Genomic DNA, 24,931 nt, shown 5'->3' on the forward strand with positions numbered 1-24,931 from the left:
TTGTATCAGTGCAATAAATATACTTCATCCCTAAATAAATCATACCAAAATAAATAAAGTACACTCCTTTCTTACTCGCTCCAGCAGCCCAGCGCCGGCTGAGTCATTTTTGCGCCATTTTCCTCCTCCAGTCTATCATCTTGGATTACGTCACAGGAGGGATGACAGCACCCTCTGGTGGCAGTATTGTGTACTGGGTCAGTTGGAGTCTAGATCTCGTGGTGGGGACACTGCCTGCAAAATAAAAACCTATGTCCAGCACAGGCAGAGTCGTTTTCCCGCCATTTTCCCCCACCATCTTGGACATCTATGCTCTCTGGTGGTGGTACTGTGTACTAGGTCCAGACCTCATGGTGAATACACTGTTTGCCGCCATCCTGGATAACGGTACTTGCGTCGTCAGCTGACCTCATGGCTGCCATTTTGTCTTAGGTCACAGAACAGACGACAGTGCCCTCTAGTGATGGTACTGTATACTAGGTCAGTTGGAGCCCAAACCTCATGGCGAACACACGGGATGGTGGTGCTCCCTCTAATTGTTCAAATAAAGACTGGTGCATAATTTTGACAGCTGATGATTAGCAAGCATGTTGGCAGAGTCTTTTAGATGGATTATTATTTTGACAATTTACGGGTTGTTGGCTTTCTGGACATAAAGGTATTGCATTATTTACGAGTGGATATGCAGGTCTGTAGGCTGTGCAATGCGTTATTTTGACAGTTTACAATTAGCAAGCATGTGTGCAGAGCATTATACATAAGTTATTTAGGAGTAGTTTGCAGGTCTGTATGCTGTGTGGCACGTCAGGGCGTGTTTTCTGTATCACTGTGATAAATATACTCCATCCCTAAATAAATTGTTCCAAAATAAAGAAAGTACACTCCTTCCTCTCTCCACCAGCCCAGTTCAGACTGAGTCCTTTTCCCACCAATCCCTAGGAAGAAGTGGCGGTCGGGTTACTTAGGTTAGTGGACATAGCCCAAGTGACCTATCTTCCCGCATTTTCTTAGGTTAGTAGAGGTGCGATGCATTATCCTGTTGGAATTTGAACATCCCACCATTTTCTGGGGGAGAGGAGGGGCGTTAGGTTAATGGAGGTAGCCCAACTGACCTATCTTCCTGACATTTTCTGAGATTAGTATAGGTAGCTGTGCTGTGTTGCATTGTCATGATGGAATTTCTGGCGGAAGGAAGGGGAGTGGGGGGGGGGTTAGGTTAGTGAAGGTAGCCCAATTGACCTATCTTCCCGCCAAAATTCAAAGTTCCACCAAAATCCACCATCTTGGATGATGTCACAGCACCATCTTGGATGACGTCAAGTGTTGTTGCCAAGTCTACACGCCGCCGTCTTGGATGACGTCATCGCCGTCATCTTGGATACATCATTGGACAACTACAGCTGGTATAGACTGGCAATAATTCTGGCAAACATCACGAAAGCTTATGCATTCTCCTGAACGAATTTCGAGCAATACTAGGGTACATTGCCTCAAGAAAGCTACACTATCCAGTCACAATAATGTGACCACCTGTCAAAAACCTGAATAACCACCTTTTGGAGCGTGGACTAATGCGAGATATGGAGGAAGAATTCATTCATGTTCCATAAAGTAACTTCAGGGATGTGAAGCTGTGCCAACTCCAGTGCCGTGGGCAACTGCGCTAGGCTTTTTAGTTGAGGATCCATGGTGCAAACAGCCTGATCAAGGTGTCGCACAGATTCTAGATCGTGTTTAAATCCGGAGGGTCTTGTGCCCAGGGGAGTACAGCAAACTCATCCTGGAGCTCTATGAACCACGCACGTACACTGCCGACAGATGCCAGAGTGCTGAGAAAAACTAAACTGCATGTAGCGGTGGACATCGTCCCCAAATAAGCGTACTTGCGTTGATTTCTTCGTGCCTTACGGAATGACGAAATCACGCTGACACAGGCGACAACGCTCCCTGCTCCATCCTGGACTCTTCCAGAAATTGTTGCAAAGTGTGTGCTTTCAGAAGTTTCACGCTATACACACCAACAGCGATCTATGTGATGGAGCATAAAACATCATTCAAAGCCACCTACCGCCAGTTAATGGACATCCAGTCGCGGTATTTGCGTGCAAATTCCCGCCTTCGTTGCCGATGGAACAGCAGTCAACATGGGTGCATGAACCACGTCTCTGCTGTGTGGGGTCCCATATGCAGCCATGTTCACTATACTGTTGTTAATGAGATACTGTTGGTAGCCCCTTGTTTCATCTGAGTGGTCAGGTGCTCAACAATTACACATCTATTCGCCCGTACACACCTATCCAGCCATTGTTGTTCCCTAGTGTCATGTATGGCCCGTTGCGCACCACAGCTGCCTCAGCGCTGGATTTGGATAGCGCCATTTTGCCTTGGGCGGTACACTTTAATCATGGCAGCGCGATAATAGTTTACAAACTTAACCATTTCGAAAATGCTTCTATCCTTGGCACAAAAGTCAATGGTCATGCCCGTTTGGACATCACATAAATCTCTCCGTTTCCACATTACAATGACGAATGCACTGTTGTCCGCATTCCCCCAACCCTCTTTATAAACACTCATGCTCATAAATTAAGGATAATTGCAGAATGTGATGTCACACAACATGGCACTTCACAATACTGGAGCTGACAGCTTAGGCACATAGGGAACACACACAACACAGATCTGTAAGTCCATGGAATTGATGATAAGTTGAGAAAACTGTCCTGAAACACATGTGCTACAAAACGCCACTGTTTCCTGCACTTGTACCCCGACATCAATATGGGACATGATCACCATGCACACGTACACAGGCCACACAACAGGTTGGCATACTCTGGATCAGGTGGTCGAGCAGCTGCTGGAGCATAGCTGCCATTCTTGCACCAGTGCCTGTCGGAGCTCCTGAAGTGTCGTAAGGGCGTGAAGACGTCGACTGAGAGTATCCCAGACGTGCTCGATGGGGTTTATGTCTGGAGAATAGGGAGGCCACTCCATTCACCTGATATCTTCTGCTTTAAGGTACTACTCCACGATGGCAGCTCGTTGGGGCCGTGCGTTATCATCCATCAGGTGGAACGTGGGATCCACTGCACCTCTCAAAAGGCCTCCATACTGGTGTAAAATGACGTCCCGATACACCTGACCTATTGCAGTTCCTCTGTCAAAGACATGCACAGGTGTACGTGCACCAATCATAATCCCACCCCACACCACCAAACCACGACCTCACAGATCCCTTTCAAGGACATTAAGGGGTTGGTATCTGGTTCCTGGTTCACGCCAGATGAAAACCCGGTGAGAACCACTGTTCAGACTATACCTGGACTCATCTGTGAACATAACCTGGGACCAATGTTCCAATGACCATGTACTGTGTTCTTGACACCAGGCTTTACGTGCTCTCCTGTGACCAGGGGTCAGTGAAATGCACCTTGCAGGTCTCCAGACGAATAAACAATGTCTGTTCAGTCGTCTGTAGACTGTGTGTCTGGAGACAACTGTTCCAGTGGCTGCGATAATGTCCGGAGCAAGGCAACCTGCAGTACTCCGTGGCCGTCTGCGGGCACTGATGGTGAGATATCGGTCTTCTTGTGATGTTGTACACCGTGGACGTCCCGTTATGTAGCGCCTGGACACGTTTTCTGTCTGCTGAAATCGTTGCCATGATCGTGAGATCACACTTTGTGGCACACGGAGGGCCCATGCTACGACCTGCTGTGTTTGACCAGCCTCCAGTCGCCCTGGTATTCTACCCCTCATAACGTCAACAATATGTGTTCTTTGAGCCAATTTCAATACACAGTCACCATTAGCACGTCTGAAAACGTCTGCACACTTACTCGCTGCACCGTACTCTGACATGCACCAATATACATCTGGGTATGTGGATTGCTGCCAGCGCCACCGCGCGACGACCGCAGTTCAAATGCACCGCATGGTCATACCCCGAGGTGATTTGAACCCACCAAACCGCCCACCAGAGCGTTTTTTCGCCATGTATCAGCATTATCCTTAATTTATGAGCATGAGTGTACTTTACACTGCTAGTACTGCTACCTGCAGTCTGTGAGTGGTTCTTGCACGTTGATGCCGAACACAGGCCGTGGTTTTAATGTGACTGGACCGTGTACATAGTAGGGTCACGTTACACAAATGCAGTGGCCCCTAGCACATAAAATAAGCAACTGCAAGGTTACTTGATGCACACATTTACAAGGCCCACGAGAAAGACTCGCTGGCCACGAACATTTTCGTGTGATGCGGATTAATTGCTTGTATTGCCGCTAGCGGCTACATGAGTGTGTAGGGAAAGGAAATGGTAGGTCACATGTCCACTACTTTCACTGAGATGGGGAAGCTTTTCGATTTTAAATAAAAAAACCTTCGAGTTATGTGTCAGCAGTAGTGCGGCAGGCACACATTTTAATTTAAACCCGAAAAACAAATTAAATTTAAGTTATTGAAATATAAAGCGCCACATTCCAGTGTAATGTTCTTCAAAAATATTTCTTTGATTACGTTAAATGAATGGCTGAACTGTGGAATGGGTTCTTAACTGGACTTATCGTGTAGTGTGTTTTAACTGCAAGTGGTGTACTTACTGTGTTACTGTTGGCAAAAGCTTTATATGAACTGATTGAGCAATGCAACTCCCAATACCAATAAAGAAATACAGTCACTGCAAAACACATTCAGCCCCTTAGGCACTGAATCCTGTGGCCCTGTTGAAAAATGATAACTTTGGTCCCTGTGCACATAACAAATAAACTAAATTGCCTTAGTTCTAAAACAATAATGGTGGAATGCGATATAGTCTGGCCTCTAATGAAAAAAATAAAGTATGCAAGCTACAGGCTCAGCAGTGTACAATGCTGGCCACAATGCTTTGAAATGCATGTGAAATTCTTTTTGCTAATAAATGAAAACATTTAAGAAAAATCAAAGTTCTTTGAAAAACATATGACCTTGACAGGGAGGTAGTACTGATTAAGGTGAATAACTAACACTGATTTTTTTTAGTAAAATCATATTTTGCAAGTTAAGTTTTGCTTTTAAAAATCATTTGACAGTTGAAGTGACAATGGTCAAAAAATATATCATATTTACTAACTGATTCACAAACAATGAGATTTATACAGCAAGTGTTATCTAACCTCACTAAAAGAGCATAAATGAAAATCATCAAATTACATATAGCTGAGGTAACATATACATACATTCATTAATCCTTGTCCCATAGATCATGAATACGACATTTTGTAATGATGTGGAATCTGTTACTTTAACATAAGTTTTCTTTACACAAAATAATTAATTATTTTTTTCTCTTTTTCCTTTTTTTTAATACAGACACTACTTCATTGCTAAGAATTCATCTATTGAGTAGAATGAGTTGTCATTCAGAAATTCTTTTAATTTGCTTTTAAATGTTGGTTGGCTATCTGTCAGACTTTTAATGCTATTTGGCAAATGACCAAAAATTTTTGTGGCAGCATAATTCAACCCTTTCTGTGCCAAAGTGAGATTTAATCCCGAATAGTGAAGATCATTCTTTCTTCTAGTGTTGTAGCTACGCACTTCGCTTTTATATTTGAATTGGAATGGTTTCTTAATGAAAATTTCATAAGTGAATATATGTCTTATGAAGGTACTGTGAATAACCCGAGTTCCTTAAATAAATGTCTGCAAGGTGATCTTGGGTGGCTTCTGCTATTATTCCGATTAGACGCTTTTGTGCAATGTATACTTTCTGTCTTAATGACAAATTGCCCCAAAATATGATGCCATATAAAAGCATATAGTAGGCTAATTAACTAGTATGTTTATCACCAAAATTTTCAATAACCCTAACAGCGTAAGTAGTTGAACATATATGTTTCGGCAGACCATTGATGTGTCTATTCCAATTCAGTTGGATCTTTTGAAACATTACAAAGGTGAAATGTCTAACTAGCCTTTTTATCAAATCGGTTTATGTACATTCTGGGGTTACTCAGGAATTACTAATTATCAGTCAACTCGTCTATACTAACGTGCTGGCAAAACGAAAGTCATAATTATTTAACATCTTTACCTTGCTAGTGAGAAGACTTCTGCTCCCATGTTCTCGTAATTCCTGCATTAATCTAACACCTGGTGGCTTTACAGAGCATGCCACAAAAACTGCCTGCTCCATCTCTTTTCACTCACATACAGCTACCTGCAACTGTACGCCAACACTACAATCTCAGACCAGAAGCAGTGACCAGAAGCAGTATCTTTGGCTCTGTGGTCGTGCACAGTCAGCGATCTGCTATAAGACGTATCAGAGACAACATATTCGGGTGCCACATACAAGTGTACCCCAGTAGACTCCTTTCACCAGTTACACTATTCGGTTTACTGGCTGTCCCTGATCAATGAAAAAAAATTGTCTACTGACTGCCATACTAATACTTTCAGAGTTAATAGTTACCCTTACCTTATCTTGTTGTAATGAATAAAAAATTGTAGATATACGTCTGACTTCTGTAGTAGAACTAATGTCAGTCTGTGGAATTTTTAAACGTTTCACTTGATGTAATTTCTCTCTTTTCAGATTAGTCATTAGAAAACGTCACCTTCCTTAGATGACTTTCATTATTTTACTTTAAGCCCAGTCAACAAAGACCAAAAAATTTCAGCTGTGGGAAAAAATTATTGTACTCTCAAATTTTAGTACAGAGGTAGGTATGTTAACACTGCATTCAATACAGATATGGGTTGCTAACAACTCAAATGCAAGAAAAGCATATGTGCAGATTCTACGTGAAGCTCTGCACAATGTTAAGGTGACTTCCTCCACCATGGACAATGCTTGCTTTTCAGTCTACTGACAGACCACATCTCCCTAGCGTCTCATGTCCAGTTCTCTTATGTAAGATGTCAAAACTTCTCTGATCTCGTGTTTATATAGTGCAGTTATTTTCAGTTTATTAATTGAGCTTTTATGTAAAATAGGTTCCTATAAACAACGGCTGAGAGATGCTTAATGAGAAAGTGTGATGTTATCAGTGATTTATGTAGTGCTGATGGGAAGGGAACACAATTAATGGTGACCGAAGTGCAATAACTTTCTGGTCAGTCATTGACCAGAAAGTTATCGCACTTTATCACCATTAACCATATTAATTATCGCACTTTATCACCATTAATTGTTTACTGGTAGACTGCATAAATCTGTTCCATTCAGGAATTGCTGCCACTTGTGCAGCAGACTGCAGTAAGTAGAGCAACTTACCACACACCCACTGTATATCTTGCAAGATGATCGTCAATAAGTGTTTAAATCTAGAAAAGTAATCTTCCGTAATGCATTGCTTCACTTGTGTTAAAATATTTAAAGTTCCATAGCACCTAGGTGCCGTGCTACTGTTAGAGAGGGAGCCAATTCAATTCTCTGGTGCTCTTCAGATGTTGGGAGTTTTAAATAATAATCACAAAATCACAATGAATGTGCTGTAAGTTGTTAGTAAAAATAACATTATAACCTGAAATTTTTAAAACTAATATGAAAAAATAAACAAAACTCAATAACTAGTCACCAAAGTTTGCGTCTGACTTTGATGGTAGTAAACTCTTTAATCATATATTCATAGTTGAGACGAACATTACTTACGAGATCAGCTTCGATGAGAAGAGTGGACAAGGGGTTCAATCTCGGACGAAGGTGAGATTTCAGCTTTTTAAGAGCCGAAAAGGAGCATTCTGCCGAACTGTTTTTAAGTGCCGTACACAGAAAGATTCTAAGTGCAATCTCAACACCAGAAACATGGAACTGTAACATATCCTTTCGTAGAAAGTAATTCTTTTAGAATGGTACATAACTAATCTCACAAGATTTCGCAAGTGCGTCGAAGTCTACACATTCACATCGGAATGAAAGTTCTAAATCAGTTTCGTATGACGCTTGAAGTTTTGCTTTACGTTCATAAAGCTTTCAACTTTCCTTCCTCCTGTCTAATTCAACGTACGAATTGTCCAGTAGTAGAAAAAATGTTTCAACTCTAAATTTCTTCATACCAGCCACAAGAACTTATTCAATATCCGCTCCTTCATCAACATGAAGTTTGCCTTTCCTTGACTCTTTACAGTTGCATTCGTAGTCCATATCAGTCATAATCTTCATGGATTTATTTTCATGTTAATTGAACATGCCACGAAAAAAGGTAATAAATCCTACAAGTGATTCATATAATTCATGCACTATTTCAATATCAATATTTGAAATTGCTGTTTCACATCTACACTCCTAAATCTCGGGTGTACTCTTCCAAACTGTCATCATGAACACTGTTTATAGTCTACTGAGTTGGTTCAGCAAAGTTGAAGTCTCATTCTGCGCAATTGGTTCCTTACAGGTATTAATAGTAACATGTGTGACAGCACAATGCTCTCGCAGTTTTCATTTAGACTTACACATGCTTCCTCTCTTGCTGACCAACGTGTTTTTGATAAACTTTTAACCATTTTGCTTCCTGGTTTCATAATTGAAAGAAGTTGATCCCAGCGTTGTGTAGAGCCAGTGAAAAAATTATACACCTTTTTCACTAAATTGAAAAATGAACATGCTCCCTGACAACAGCTTGCAGCACTAGTGGCGACTAAGTTCAAAGAATGTGCTGCACAAGGCAAACAATGCGCTTCCGGATTTAGTTTTCTAATGCATGCCTGCAAACCAGTGTAGGCTCCTGACAAGTCATGTGATTGGCCTCTACAGTCAGTAATCGCAATGGAATTTGCCTAATTGCTTGGGAGCGCTGGACGGGAAGCATATCAGCACTGAAAAATTGCGTGGAACAGGTTCATCTAACTTCAGTCATAAACAGTACCACTCCATAGTATTGTTGGCATGCAGTTATGCTGACAGTCTCTTCGCTATCATTGCACTGGTTATGTAGGTAGAAATAGTGGTGGAGAGATATTTCGTGCTCCAGCAACCGAACACTGCTTTACAGATGGAAGATTAAACTTGCCATTGCCTTCGAGATACCATCTGATGAAAATGACTTCCCTTACTATTTTGTAGGAAATGAAGCGCTTCCATTATAATGCTACTTGATGCTACCATACCCACAAAGAACTTTCGCTAATGTGAATAGAATTTATAATTATAGATTAAGCAGAGGAAGAAAATTTGTAGTATGCGCATTTGGAATGATGACACAGAAGTTCCAACTCCTGAGCACTCCTGTTCGTTCTCAAATACAGAAAGATTGGTTGACATAATACACACATCAAAAAGTTTTGCATCACCTCGGTTCCGAGAGTTCTGGAACCTGTACAGAAAAATGGAATAGAGATCAACATAAACATCATTCCTGCTCTTTTTATTGCTCATGAAAACCGCACATTGCGTATTGTACAACCATACAGCAAGACCTTCAGAGGTGGTGGTCCAGATTGCTGTACACACCGGTACAGGATGTAGATGAAGACGAAATGGGAGATAAAATACTGCGTGAAGAGTTTGACAGAGCACTGAAAGACCTGAGTCGAAACAAGGCCCCGGGAGTAGACAACATTCCATTAGAACTACTGATGGCCTTGGGAGAGCCAGTCATGACAAAACTCTACCATCTGGTGAGCAAGTTGTATGAGACAGGCGAAATACCCTCAGACTTCAAGAAGAATATAATAATTCCAATCCCAAAGAAAGCAGGTGTTGACAGATGTGAAAATTACCGAACTATCAGTTTAATAAGTCACAGCTGCAAAATACTAACGCGAATTCTTTACAGACGAATGGAAAAACTGGTAGAAGCGGACCTCGGGGAAGATCAGTTTGGATTCCGCAGAAATGTTGGAACACGTGAGGCAATACTAACCTTACGACTTATCTTAGAAGAAAGATTAAGAAAAGGCAAACCTACGTTTCTAGCATTTGTAGACTTAGAGAAAGCTTTTGACAATGTTAACTGGAATACTCTCTTTTAAATTCTGAAGGTGGCAGGTATAAAATACAGGGAGCGAAAGGCTATTTACAATTTGTACAGAAATCAGATGGCAGTTATAAGAGTCGAGGGGCATGAAAGGGAAGCAGTGGTTGGGAAAGGAATGAGACAGGGTTGTAGCCTCTCCCCGATGTTATTCAATCTGTATATTGAGCAAGCAGTAAAGGAAACAAAAGAAAAATTCGGAGTAGGTATTAAAATTCATGGAGAAGAAGTAAAAACTTTGAGGTTCGCCGATGACATTGTAATTCTGTCAGAGACAGCAAAGGACTTGGAAGAGCAGTTGAACGGAATGGACAGTGTCTTAAAAGGAGGATATAAGATGAACATCAACAAAAGCAAAACGAGGATAATGGAATGTAGTCAAATTAAATCGGGTGATGCTGAGGGAATTAGATTAGGAAATGAGACACTTAAAGTAGTAAAGGAGTTTTGCTATTTAGGGAGTAAAATAACTGATCATGGTCGAAGTAGAGAGGATATAAAATGTAGACTGGCAATGGCAAGGAAATCGTTTCTGAAGAAGAGAAATTTGTTAACATCGAGTATAGATTTAAGTGTCAGGAAGTCGTTTCTGAAAGTATTTGTATGGAGTGTAGCCATGTATGGAAGTGAAACATGAACGATAACTAGTTTGGACAAGAAGAGAATAGAAGCTTTCGAAATGTGGGGCTACAGAAGAATGCTGAAGATAAGGTGGGTAGATCACGTAACTAATGAGGAGGTATTAAATAGGATTGGGGAGAAGAGAAGTTTGTGGCACAACTTGACTAGAAGAAGGGATCGGTTGGTAGGGCATGTTTTGAGGCATCAAGGGATCACAAATTTAGCATTGGAGGGCAGCATGGAGGGTAAAAATCGTAGAGGGAGACCAAGAGATGAATACACTAAGCAGATTCAGAAGGATGTAGGTTGCAGTAGGTACTGGGAGATGAAGAAGCTTGCACAGGATAGAGTAGCATGGAGAGCTGCATCAAACCAGTCTCAGGACTGAAGACCACAGCAACAACAACAACCGGTACCTCTAATACCCAGTAGCACGTCCTTTTGGACTGATGCATGCCTGTATTCGTCATGGCATACTATCCACAAGTTCATCAAGGCACTGTTGGTCCAGATTGTCCCACTCCTCAATGGAGATTAGGTGTAGATCCCTCGGAGTGGATAGTGGGTCACATCGTCCATAAACAGCCCTTTTTAATCTATCCCAGGCATGTTGGATAGGGTTCATTTCTGGAGAACAGGCTGGCCTCTCTGGTCGAGCGATGTCGTTATCCTGAAGGAAGTCATTCATAAGATGGACACAATGGGGCGCAAATTGTCTTCATGAAGACGAATGCCTCGCCAATATGCTCCTAATACGGTTGCACTATCAATCGGAGGATGTCATTCACATAGTGTACAGCCGTTACGGTGCCTTCCATGACCAATAGCCGCGTACGTCGGCCCCACATAATGCCACCCAAAAACAGCAGGGAACCTCCACCTTGCTGCACTCGCTGGACACTGTGCCTAAGGCGTTCAGCCTGACTGGGTTGCCTCCAAACACGTCTCTGACGATTGTCTGGTTGAAGGCATATGCGACACTCATTGGTGAGAACGTGATGCTAGTCCTGAGCAGTCCATTCGGCATGTTGTTGGGCCTATCTGTACCGCACTGCATGGTGTCGGGGTTTCAAGAATGGACCTCGCCATGGACGGGAGTAAAGTTGCGCATCATGCTGCCTATTGCACACAGTTTGAGTCGTAACACGACGTCCTGTAGCTGTACGAAAAGCATTATTCAACCAGGTGGCGTTGCTGTCAGCATTCTTCCGAGCCATAATCCGTAGGCAGCGCTCATCCACTGCAGTAGTAGCCCTTGGGCGGCCTGAGCGAGGCATGTCATCGACAGTTCCTATCTCTCTGTATCTCCTCCATGTGCGAACAACATCGCTTTGGTTCACTCCGAGACGCCTGGATACTTCCCCTGTTGAGAGCCCTTCTTGGCACAAAGTAACAATGTGGACGCGATCGAACCGCGGTATTGACCGTCCAGGCATGGTTGAACTACAGACAACACGAGCCGTATACCTCCTTCGTAGTGGAATGACTGGAACTGATCGGTTGTCGGGCTCGCTCCGTCTAATAGGCGCTGTTCATGCGTGGTTCTTTAAATCTCTGAGCGGGTTTAGTGACATCTAAATGGCTCTGAGCACTATGGGACTCAACTGCTGAGGTCATTAGTCCCCTAGAACTTAGAACTAGTTAAACCTAACTAACCTAAGGACATCACAAACATCCATGCCCGAGGCAGGATGCGAACCCGCGACCGTAGCGGTCTCGCGGTTCCAGACTGCAGCGCCTTTAACCGCACGGCCACTCCGGCCGGCTTAGTGACATCTCTGAATAGTCAAAGGGACTCTGTCTGTGATACGAAAGCCACAGTCAACGTCTATCTTCAGGAGTTATGGGAACCAGGGTGAAGTTAAACTGTTTTTGATGTGTGTAAATTCCGTGTGCAGCCTGCATAATTTCATTCGAAAACATGAAGGTATTCAATACTGTTGTGATGAACAACAATGCAGCAGCTCTGAAACGCCAACAATCAGAGTACAGCCAATGAGAGACACTGCACTGCATTCTCATTCTGCTGCTTGTGAGGTAAGGAACTGGATAGCCGACTACTTTCTGATAGCTCGTGCTTCCCTCCCATGGTAGTGGAAATACTGCATCAACAAGAATCAGGATCTGCTATAATTGTCTTTCTTTGAAATATTTTTTATTTGTAATGTATATTTCTGCAAAACTTAAAAATGAATTTCTGTACGTTATATTTGCGTATTAATACGTAATTAAAATCGTTTTAGTTATGTATTTGTTGCATGTACTGTATAGTGGGTACCTATAAATCTTTAACTAGTATTTCAATAAAATGGATTTTAAAGCATATTGAGTAGGACGTATTCATTTTACGTTAAAATTTTAATTACTGATAATGAACTTACCCGATAGATTAACCTCCTTCGCAATTTCGTGCCATGCTCTCCCTGACACGTCCTTCCTTGTATACCATGTCAATTTGTACTTGTGCAGTTCGGAATATTTCTCCACTTCCCCCCCCCCCCCCCCCCCCCCCAAGAATTTCAAATTAAACATTTGTTTGCACCTTGCGCAGCCCAACTGTACAAATGCAACTGAGAGACTGGTGGACTCTGTACTTCGTTCGTCATAAGAATAAACCTGATGTAAACAAATACAAACGCGATGCCGGCTGGGGGGCCGAGCGGTTCTACGCGCTACAGTCTGTAACCGCGCGATAGCTACGGTCGCAGGTTCGAATCCTCCCTCGGGCATGGATGTGTGTGATGTCCTTAGGTTAGTTAGGTTTAAGTAGTTCTAAGTCCTAGGGGACCGATGACCTTAGAAGTTAAGTCCCATAGTGCTCAGAGCCATATGAACAAACGCGATGATAGGTCAGCAACCGCAGGCCTCGTACACTGCCGTTGTTCCGCTCTTGGAAGTAGGTTCAAATTACCGGTATCTATTAGATATCTTTTTACTGTCTCATTGTAAATAAAACTTTAAGACGTCCATGTGTTAACAGCCATCAACATTTTTCGTAATCGTACTTTAGCTATGTAATTTTTATTTCAAAAATCGTGTACAGTCACTGTATCTTCAAACGCTATTTGTGCTCTGTCTCGCTGTTCGTGCGTACAGCGAAAGTGGATGACACTGCTTCCTGCTTCCTAGTAAAATGCGCGCGTAACACCATTAATGGTTATATACAAATTGTTCTTAATGTTTTTCACAACATTACAGAGAAAAATCAGCTTTGACGTTTTACGAGAAACACTGTGTTGAAATGCAATAAATGGTATAGAGATTAGACAGGTAGTATAATCGGCAGTCTCTTCGATTAGTATTCAAAATGGCTGGTGGGTGGCGCTTCGAAATCTGACGTGGAAAGCTTTTTTCTTTTTTGTTCGGCTTCAATACCTAAATCATTCAAATATGAAATTCGTCAAACATATGACAATTAACTCATACACAACCATCATTTTTTTTTTCAAGAAAAATGCATGTCTTCTAGTTTCTAATTACATATCACACGCCAATTTCTGGTTTCCGTTGCAAATACACATTCTTAATTACCGATATTTTGTAAAAGATTGTTGAAGTTAAGAAAACATTAAACAATTAAATTTTTTGGAAAAAAATGAAAAATCAAACTCTTTATTTGAATATGCCTATTGTTGTATAGGACAGGTGCGGTGCGGTCTCACACGAGCCAGCGTGACAAGCGTCGTAGAAGCAATAATTTTCACGTCGTCGAGCACACCATACAGATGCAGAATTTTTACAGTTGTCACCTTTACGCTGCAATCTGAGCCCAACAGAACTGATCTAGATCCAAGTTAAGGGATTTGTCGCGAGAAATAACGAGACAGTTAAGTTGCCAAACGTACTGGAACTAATGCACGAAGTCTTGTGACTCGTCACTGCCGAACGATGGCGAAATACAGACCAGCATGTCATGAAAGAGGAGAGCGGAAAGTGGACTTTTTGGTGGCTTGGGATTCTGTTGCTGACCGCCTCGTTATCAACGTATTACTCGGAGTCAGATATGGAAGGGGTTCAGAGATTATCAGACGATTGACTTCAATATTTAACTACATGGTAAAATCCCAGTAGTGGGCTTTTACGCTACACTAGCTCATGCAGGCGAAGTACCCTTCTTAAAGGCACACATTTTCATCGCTCTTGTTTCTCATTACAAAACTACGTTACCTAAGATCGAGAGCATGTTATGTTCCCCAACAGATCACCTAAGAAGCGTATCGCCTGAGTTTTACCAATATTTCCTTCTGTTCAAAAATTAAATGACATTCAAGGTTATATTGTTCTCTGCTCTTTTTACGTCTTTACTACAACTGCTCACATCATTGCAGGTTAGTTGGACCAGGTAGCTGGCCAGTGCTGTCCAAGTAAAATGCGCTGGTAAAGCTGTTGTCCCGTATTATCGCTGAGTCGATGTACGCGTAACCACAGCACAAAACATTTCATCATTATCGTCTTTGACTGTACTCGAGACAGCCTAGCGTCCGCTCCTCGTGAAACGAAATCCAATTGTGTTCCAGCAAACGCGGAGGAATGCATAGAGTAATGTTTACATGAGATTTACTCTTACGTCGAGTAGAGTATATAGCACGTCGAGTCGCGTAGTATCCAAGTCGCGGGGACTCTGGGCCGCCGCTTCTGTAGCATTCCGCTCTGAATGATCCCTCCTACTTACACATGCAGGTCCTCTCGATTGCAGAGTGTGTCAGTCGCTCGGAAACTTATCCCCGTGTGAATAGGGCCTAACACGTAAACATGATACCGAAGAACAGTTTCCGAAACTTACTGCTAGTTGCTCCACAGTATGGCAGGAATGCAGTCCGCTTGGCCTCTTCTACTGATTCACCTGGTGTCTTTCGTCGGCGGCCCTTGAAAGCGTTTGCGATGCCTCTTTTGCTGTATCCATTTTCCCCGAAAACACGTTCTAAGTTCTGTCAGGACGTCTGCTCCAGAAACATGGGCTAAGACCAGTGTTCCGGCCCGCCCCTAAGATACGAGATATGTTGCGCCCTGTTAAAGACGACATTGCTGTTCGAGTGTACGGCGTGTATGGTGTACTCTGTGAATGTGGCAGCATGTACATCGGACAAACAATTCGCACGATTGCGGAGCGTTGTACTGAGCACAAGCGCCATATAAAGCAAAGGGAGCTTGACAAGTCGGCCATAGCGGAGCATTGCCTAGAAAACGGACATAAAATACAGTTCGAAAACACAAAGTATTGGCTCATGCATCTACATATTGGGACTCTACTATAAAGGAAGCGGCCGAGACTCGTTTAAACAACAACGATTTCAACAGAGACCAGGGGTACACATTCAGCAGGGCATGGGGGCGGGCGTTGGACATCGAAAGAAAGCAAAGACAGAGGCACGACGCGGGAGCGGCAGTGTCAAATGTGGCGCCTGCCCCTGGCACCACCTGACGTCACCGGTGCTGCCGCGGGCAGTAACTCCACTAGCTGCCCGGGTCGACTTATGCGCGCGCCACATTGGGTCTATCTGACTGGCTGCTGCTGATGTCATCACGCGTATGTAAGTGAGAAACAGAAGCAGCCCCGGGAGTCACCGGGACCACCTAGGAGAGACAGTCGCCGCCATGCCTGACCCAGGGGACGTGGGCGCCGATGCGGCCCTTGCCGCATTCACGCATCTGACGCACGAAGCGGCAGCAGCAGCCACGCCGCGTGAGCGACGACGCCCACGGGATCAATCGAAGCAGATCCCACCAGACATCCTCCGGGCCATCCGGGTGAAGAACCGACTGTTCCGAGAGTGGCAGATTAGGCGGCAGCCGGCAACGAAGGCCACCATCAACCGCATGCGTCGCGAAATTAAGTACGCAATTGCAAACCACCGCAACCGCGACTGGGCTGGAAGAATTGCCACTCTCAGGATAGAGGACGGATCCGCCTGGAGGGTGACCAAAAGCTTCCTGCAACAACGCCAGCGAGTGCCGCCGCTCCAGGTCGGCGGTGACGGCATCACCGAGCCCGACGCCAAAGCCGGCGCTTTAGCCAACGCATTCGCCACCAATTTCACGCCGGTGGAGGACGCTGTGGACGAAGAACACGTCCGTTTGGTAGAACAGCGCCTTCCTGTGTACCTGGCGCACAGAGGCGTGGACGACGTCATTGCGGAAATGACGGAGGATGAGGTCGCGCAACAGCTCGCTCGCCTGCATACAAGGAAGGCAGGACGGTGTGACAACATCAGCAGCGAGCTGCTGAAGATGCTGCTGCCGAGCGCCGTGCGGCAACTTACGAGAACTTCAACTCCGTGCCCGAAACTTGCAGCTTCCCATCTGCGTGGAAACATGCGGAAGTTGTAGCTGTCCCCAAGACCGGAGAAGACCTGCGGCTGACGCAAAACCACAGGCCCATCAGCCTCTTGCCTGCAGTTTCGAAGGTCTTCGAGAGGCTGTATGTCAGGAGGCTGTGACGACACGTCGGGGAGGAAGGCCTGCTTCCTGGCGAACAGTTCGGCTTCAGGAGGGGCCACTCCACGCAGCAGCAACTGCTTCGACTGGTAGAGCAGGCGCTGGAGCGTCGAGAGTATCTTGGGGCGATACTCTTGGACGTTTCCAGAGCCTTCGACAGCGTGTGGCACGACGGCCTTGTGTATAAACTACATACACAAGACCTACCGGTGTCGCACGCCCGCCTGCTCAAATCCTACCTGACTGGGCGTACCTTCCACGTGAGCGCCGACGACGGGACGTCGACAGCACGCCCCACAGCAGCTGGAGTAACGCAAGGGTCCGTCATCGGCCCCTTGCTGTACTCACTATACACCGCTGACGTTGCGAGGAGGCAGGGCGTGCGCGTTGCGCTCTACGCGAACGATACGGCGCTCTACGGCAGAAGCATCAACGCCAGGCTGATGCGTCACCGCCTGGAATCGGCTTGCGACGTCCTCGGGGCTTGGGCCACCAAATGGCGGCTCAAGTTCAACGCAGCCAAAAGCCAGGCGGTGATCTTCACCAGAAAGAAGATTCCTGCCGACCTCCAGCCACTCAGCATCACGGGAGGCCCCATCCCATGGTCGAACACCGGACGCTACCTAGGCGTCACTCTGGACCGGCGCCTGACGTGGAAGACGCACATCAGTGAAGTAAGGGGTAAAGCGCTTGGCAGATTGCGCTTGTTGTACCCCTTACTCAACCCAGCGACGACCCTGCCCCCACACTGTGGCATAACTCTGTACATGACACTCATCAGGCCTGTGTTAGAGTACGCTGCTGTGGTGTGGGGCAACGCGGCCGACTCGTCCATCGCCAGGCTGCAGACGGTCCAGAACAAGGCGCTTAGGTTAGCGCTTCACCTGCCACGTGACTTCAGCACCGGAGAACTCCACAGAGTAGCGGGAGTCCCGCTGCTCGAGCACCGATTCCGGCAGGCGGCGCATCGTTTTTACGCTGCCGCCCGGATGTCGGAGAACGAGCTTATACGCACCTTGGGAAACCAGGTGCACTGCGCCCGACCACAAGGTGGCCAGACCTGTTGCTGGAGTGAAGATGAAGTAAAAGGACAAACGCAAAGTGAGGAAGATTCCGCCGAGAGGACTACTACAATCTCCCCCAGGCAGAAGTAGGAAAGGCGTGATCCGCTCACCCTACGACACACCGGAGTACGATGCTCCGTGAATTTGCGTAGCGTAGCGTAGCACCGGTAGTCAGTGAACTCCTGACGACGATGGCGGAGATGGTCATCGGAAGCTCGAGGATTTTATTGGAGTTGACGCGGCTTGAAAATCGAGAACGTTTTATTCATGTTATATATTGTGATTGTTGTAAACACATATTGACAATTTACAGTAACTGAATGACATCTACATATAGGTCAGGCTGTTGTGTTATAGCCCGCGTCACAGAGGACGGCGCTGCCGCGCGTAGAGGCGCAGCAGTGAAGAGGCGAGAACTGCGCTGAGCGGCTACAGAGAGCCCTCAAACCAAGTCCACATTGCCGAAATGCGTTGCTGCGGACAGCAGTCAGGCTCGTTTGGCTACGGTACTGCTTGTAATAGTTATCATTTATTGTGATTTGAACGGTATTATAAAGTAAAAATTTAATACACAAGAAAATTAATTTCAAGCACAAACCGAAATCATTATATTAGCTTGACAACTGCGTCTGCTCAATAAAATTTTTTAAGATGTGTGTACTGTGTGTGTGTTTGACTCTACTTAAGGATACAGAGTACTTATAAACGGTGGAAAAATAGAAATTTATTATGACTTTATTAAATTCTATGATCTTTCCTGATTACATTGATATATGCATTAAAGGGTTTCAAATGAAAAATGACCTATATATACCAAATTTTAAAGTTACTGTCATATATGCCACCACATCCCCTTTATTTCTGTTACAGAAACCAGTATTATTTCAAAAAGAACTATGAACTTTTTCTTTCCAGCGATTATACGTATGATACATTGTATATGTTGCTGCCAGTGCAGGGTTCTAGTGTCTGTAAATGATTATCTTTGTTGGTATTTACTTTTGTTTCGCTGAAGCAGTTTTTTGTTCACGTGTTACTGAATGTTTGTTGCACAAGTGCTACATATATTTGTGGAAGTACATATCCTTTAGTATGCAATAAATATGAAGTATGCCACGCATCAAGAAATTCAATAAAAGGAAGTTCCGTGGTAACCAGTTCATAATAAAGCAAGCAACACTGTTGAAAGTAACTTATGTATCAGTTCTTCAGGGAAGAAACTCCCACATGGCACGCTTCTTGGTGATTCAAATTTTTGTGTTAACAATGATGCTGTGCATGCCGTAGAATATGCACGTGTTTTCACAACTCTACAAACAGGTACTGCCACTCACCAAGCTTAAGGGGTGAAAAAATACCCTGAAATATGGGATATCTCTCAAAGAGTGTCACGATGGAATTAAGAACAGAGCTCTTAGTCCCAAGGTGTAAACGAAAAGTTTTGTGAAGGTTTTGCTGCCTGGATGAGGAGAAAAATCAGATAACTGTTTAACCATATCACTGTTAAACTATTTTGTGTTTACGATAATGACGGAAGGAGAAGAAATGTACTAAAATTTGTGCCGCGGCCGGGAATCAAACTCCGGTCTTCTTGCTTATTAGGCAGAAATGCTAACTATTTCACCACCGCAGCACTATGGCCAACATTGCTGCACGAACTACCCAAGTCGAGTGCTCACCCCTACACAAACTTCAGTTCATATCTTCAGCTTATTTTCCCCTTATATCGATAAAGATGAGACGTAAATGTCTCGAGGGAAATTTAATTATATTTTGTGTTTTTATTCTAGTGGTAGCATTTTTGCTCAAATGTGGCTATTCAAAACCTGAAATAGCACTAAACAGCAAATGCTTTGGCTCCCTGTCAAGAGCCATTTCTGCTATATGAATGAATTTTCAGTTAATAACAAGATGTAAAGGAATTATATAAACATTTTTTTATGAATATATAGACACTAGTTCAACAATCAGAGATTAATGCGTAAAGCATCTGCTGAACAAAAGAAGCTTTACGCTCTTCGTTTATTAGTTTTAGAATAAGTTACCGTTCGCTGTTATCCTCTCCTAGTGTTAAGACGTGTTGTGCCATTTCTTACTGACAAAATTGGGTTAAATAATGAAAGTGGTTTTGAAGCAGAGCGATTTGGTCTTTTGTGATACCATGGGTGTGTGATATTCGCTATTTTTGGCTTAATTAAAACAGCAAATTCAGCCAGAAGGCAAATACTTGTTTATAAAGAATGATTAATATATAATAAGGCGTCGCATGGCGACGGTGGAATTTTCTAGATAATGTAATTCGTCGTTTTTGGGCGGCAATATAAACAGAAAAGTACGGATGGATATGCGATCCTTCACTATTTTGTTCGCTGGAGAACAAATGAAGCCTTGAGCGCTAAGAAGACTTGTACTGTTTTTCTGAAGTAAGACGGACGCAGTTTTGTGGCAGTCTGATCTAATTTTTACTAAATGTATAAAAACGTGTATGTCTGAGTTGAGTGAAGTGTAAAGAACTGTTATAACTTACCGTGACGACGCACGAGCGACTCAAAGAAGACAATGGCTATATAAAAGAGCGCTAAATGGACATGATACGGACATAAAAATCTACCGTCATTGTTGTATTAAGCTTAAGGTACGATATATGTTTTAGTTATAATAAATATTTGTTCTGGGAATACTGAATCATTTAGCAGTGCTCATTCCAATTATCTCCTCAGTATTATTTTCATTTTAATTATGCATTTTGCTAATATTACAGACTCCAAGATCAGCAGTCCAATGTGCGTGTTACATTGATAAAAATAAAACTGTTTTATCGTCTTCTTGCATCAGCTTTAATATTGAATTTCTCTTTTGTGTGATGTTACAGTTGTTTTTGCGCCCTTAAGAACTTTCTGGTCCCTTAGGAAATTTTTTTGTCATAACAATAACTTCACAACCGGGTATGATCGTATCTACGATCATGAAGTAATTAGAAAGACGATAACGCAACTTCTTAATCAATAGCACGCTAGTTGTGACTGCCTCAAGCCACGCGAAACCGCAAGTAAAAACTATTCACATCTCATAATGCAATATTTTATGACAATGGTCAATCCATGATTCTTACGCCAATTGTGATTGATAAAACAGTTAGTTAAATCTCAATTTCCAACTTTCCATTGAATACTATTTTAACTTTATAGCTTTTGAAATGTGGTGCTACAGAAGAATGCTGAAGATTAGATGGGTAGATCACATAATTAATGAGGAAGTATTGAAAAGGATTGGGGAGAAGAGAAGTTTGTGGCACAACTTGACCAGAAGAAGGGATCGGTTGGTAGGACATGTTCTGAGGCATCAAGGGATCACCAATTTAGTATTGGAGGGCAGCGTGGAGGGTAAAAATCATAGGGGGAGACCAAGAGATGAATACGCTAAGCAGATTCAGAAGGATGTAGGTTGCAGTAGGTACTGGGAGATGAAGAAGCTTGCACAGGATAGAGTAGCATGGAGAGCTGCATCAAACCAGTCTCAGGACTGAAGACCACAACAACAACAACAACAACAACAGAGAATTTAGATGGAGGCGACGATCTTCACGGCGACGCTGCTCAACAATAGAGGTACATGAATGTGTTCATCTTTTTCCTTTCGTGGCCGCTACCGTCAATTTCAATATATTTGCCGCGACATCCAGAACCTGAAGTCTTTCTTTTCATTTACTTTCGAAGTCTACGCATTTACGTTCTAAGATGAATAAATGCATTTAACTGTAATTCTTTTTATCCAGGGCACGGGGATGCATAACACAATAATATAAGAGGATGCGTTACAAAGAGTTCATTTTAAGGTCTGATCTAAGTTTCGATATAATCAAGGCTTTATTGTATTGCAGTTGTAAAATACGTAATTACACATATTTCAAAAATGATTTAAATTCTACAGTCTTTCATGTTTGGCAATGAATTGTTTCAGTCTTAACTACTGTTGTTACCATACAGGTTTACATACGTCTGTCTTGTCATGATACTTTGACAGCATTATGTAGAAAGCTGTTGGTGAAATATTACTCCTACTGTTAAATGAACTTCTTCCTTGGACTGATGGGATTTCACTGCCACGTTACAAAGCATCTGTATACTTGTTGTAGGAGAGGAACGTTCTGGTGTACAGTCTCACGACCGAATTACACAGATTAAATTAGGTGGTCTGAAAGCCTTATCGCACAGTCTTTGCCTTTGGTGAAAGACTCCGCAGTTCTACTGTTAGCTAATGAAACTACTGCACACTCATACAAAAATAAAGAATTTACTTTCATCTTCTCATAAATCTGTAAACAGTGACACAAATGCATCTTTTGGCAGTCATCAGCTAACCAATGGGTAAGTAATGTATTCACAAACAAAATTAGCAAACATTGCCTGCTTCTTCCGCCTACATCCATGCTAGTTGGCTTCTAGTTTAGTATTGTTGCACAATTATTAATGCGAGAACTCATGGCTGTCACTCACTCGTATGCATCGAGCCTTACACTTTGTTTACTTGAAGACTGAATGAAGTAGGTAAGGTTGTAACTACACGAGGCTACTACAAAAGATATCTATTTAATATATACCATACTTATGATGACAATAGAGCACAACTGTCTTGAAATATTTCATTGCCTTCGGATGGTTTTCGAAACTATTACAACAGGCACCAATATGACACTGAACTTCATTTTCAAGGGCATCCATGGAAGCAGCCTTACGCTCATGATTTGCTGTTTGCTGCCTTGTGTAGGTACAGTCTTGCTCAAAAGTATTCCAACGATCTGAATTGCATTTCGCCTGATTCGCATGCAACCCGCATAACGCAGCTGTCTAGCAGGTCCTCTAATCGTAATTGGTACAGTCGTTTGAGTATTGAAAATGGTTCTAACAAGTCATCACTAGAAAACACTGCTCTGTACCGCAATAACTCAAGATGTAAAGTAATAACATGATACTAAAAATATCACGGAACACAGTATCACAGATAAGACGATCCTTAAGGATTGTAAGCTCACATTTATTACAACAAATTACATACCTGAAATGTTACCACTCTCATTATAGCGTCAGATAGGTAATGAACGTAGTAAGTTCGTCGTATTCATGATTTCCTCATCAAAGTGACATACCGTACTTATTATTTAACACAAAATGACAGTAAAAATTTAAGTTATTCACAACCAGCTAGTTGAGAATATGTATGAACTTCAAATGACACGACGAACCGTCTTGTTCCGCATATGGATTCAAACCCAGGTCATGCAGACTAAGCAAAGACTTTGTGACTGATGGAAACTAACAGTCATTTCTGACTAGGCATACAGAGAGTGATGTACCTCAATTTTAGACAGCATCAGTTAGCAAATATCAACTTTAAATTACATAATGTAAACGTTTTTAACGGACGCGAATTCCTAACCAGCATCTATTGTCCCTGTTAACGAACTACGAGAGATGTTAAATATTGCTTCTGCTCAAGCAACTTACTTGAAATTCCGCGAGGTAAAGCTTTGTGTTGGACAGGGATTCGAAACCAGAACCTAATCGGATTGATATCGAAGAACAATCAACTGTGGCATATCGGATTTTCTCAGCAGTAGCTAGATGTTTTAACTGAAATGACGAGACGAAACATTAATTTTACCCTTCCCAGAGCGCCAACCTGGCCGCTATCTCTGTTATATTCTAGAGAAAACGAACATTAAATATGGGTTTGTTACACCAGCAGCTACATGTGAGCATGTTTGAACTAGAAATAATATGACAAAGAGTTCAGTGCTGACTGTGAACCCCACACATATCATTGATGACTACACACAATGAGATGTCAGCTACCGCTTTTTTTCTCCACCAGCAGCTCGGAATAACATCCTTGAGCTTGCAGTGATCTCGCAAATAGTTCTGTCTCACTGGGAGTCAGAAAAGTCAGATATTGTTAGTGTTGACAACAAATGAAAACACATTAAACATCAAAATTATTATCCACCGGCAGATAGGTGTTCTCATGCTTGAGCTTGATAATACATAATGAAACTTTAGTGTCGGGCCAGGATCCGAACGCATTGACATGCAATACTTGGAGATGTTGTGGAATCTGCAGTTTTGAACAAACAACAAATTGTAGTTGAGCTGTATTGTCACGAAGAGATCTAATTCTGCTTTAAGGGTGGTTTGAGTGGCATTCCCAGTTCAGAACCAATTTAATCAACATACAGAAGCTCAAATAAAAGATGGAATGAGTGTCCTGTGACTCTACATAGCACTTGTTTCGTCACAAGAAATAAGTAACTAGTATAAGAAAGGGTACTGGTGATAGAGTTTGCACTTGTCGCCACTCCTGACTTTATTATAGTTCAACCTAACGTCTACTTGAAATTAGAAGTAAGTAAATACCTTCAGCAGCTGCCTGGTGTTGATATATACCAACGGGGACAGGTGAAAATGTGTGCCCTGACCGGGACTCGAACCCGGGATCTCCCGCTTATATGGCGGCCGCTCTATCCATCTGAGCCACCAAGGGCACAGAAGGCAGCGCAACTGCAGGGACTATCTTACGCACGCTTCCCGCGAGAAACACATTCTCCACTACATTACTCGTGGAGGACATTCTTACCACGTCCCATAAGAGTTTGGGGAATATGTGTGCATCTGCACAGAAGAAGATGGTCATGGCCCGTACGCCAGAACTATATACTATACTTAAATGGATGTGGTGTCTGTTCTTTCGGACATGTCTAGCGTCTACTTGGTATAGAAGGAGTAACATGCTTAATGTGAGTTTCAGACCACAACACTATCATACGTTCTTCACTTGGTATAGCCAGAAGAGAATAGA

At 43.1% G+C, this 24,931-nt stretch overlaps 1 non-coding gene across 1 annotated transcript; it reads right to left on the reverse strand.

The window, feature by feature from the left end:
* Positions 1–24,542: 24,542 nt before the first annotated feature.
* On the reverse strand, positions 24,543–24,617 carry Trnai-uau. Its single transcript has one exon. It is a non-coding gene; the product is annotated as a tRNA-Ile (tRNA).
* Positions 24,618–24,931: the final 314 nt, after the last annotated feature.

The sequence above is a fragment of the Schistocerca piceifrons genome, chromosome 7 (genome assembly GCF_021461385.2).
Source record: "Schistocerca piceifrons isolate TAMUIC-IGC-003096 chromosome 7, iqSchPice1.1, whole genome shotgun sequence".
NCBI classification, from domain to species: domain Eukaryota; kingdom Metazoa; phylum Arthropoda; class Insecta; order Orthoptera; family Acrididae; genus Schistocerca; species Schistocerca piceifrons.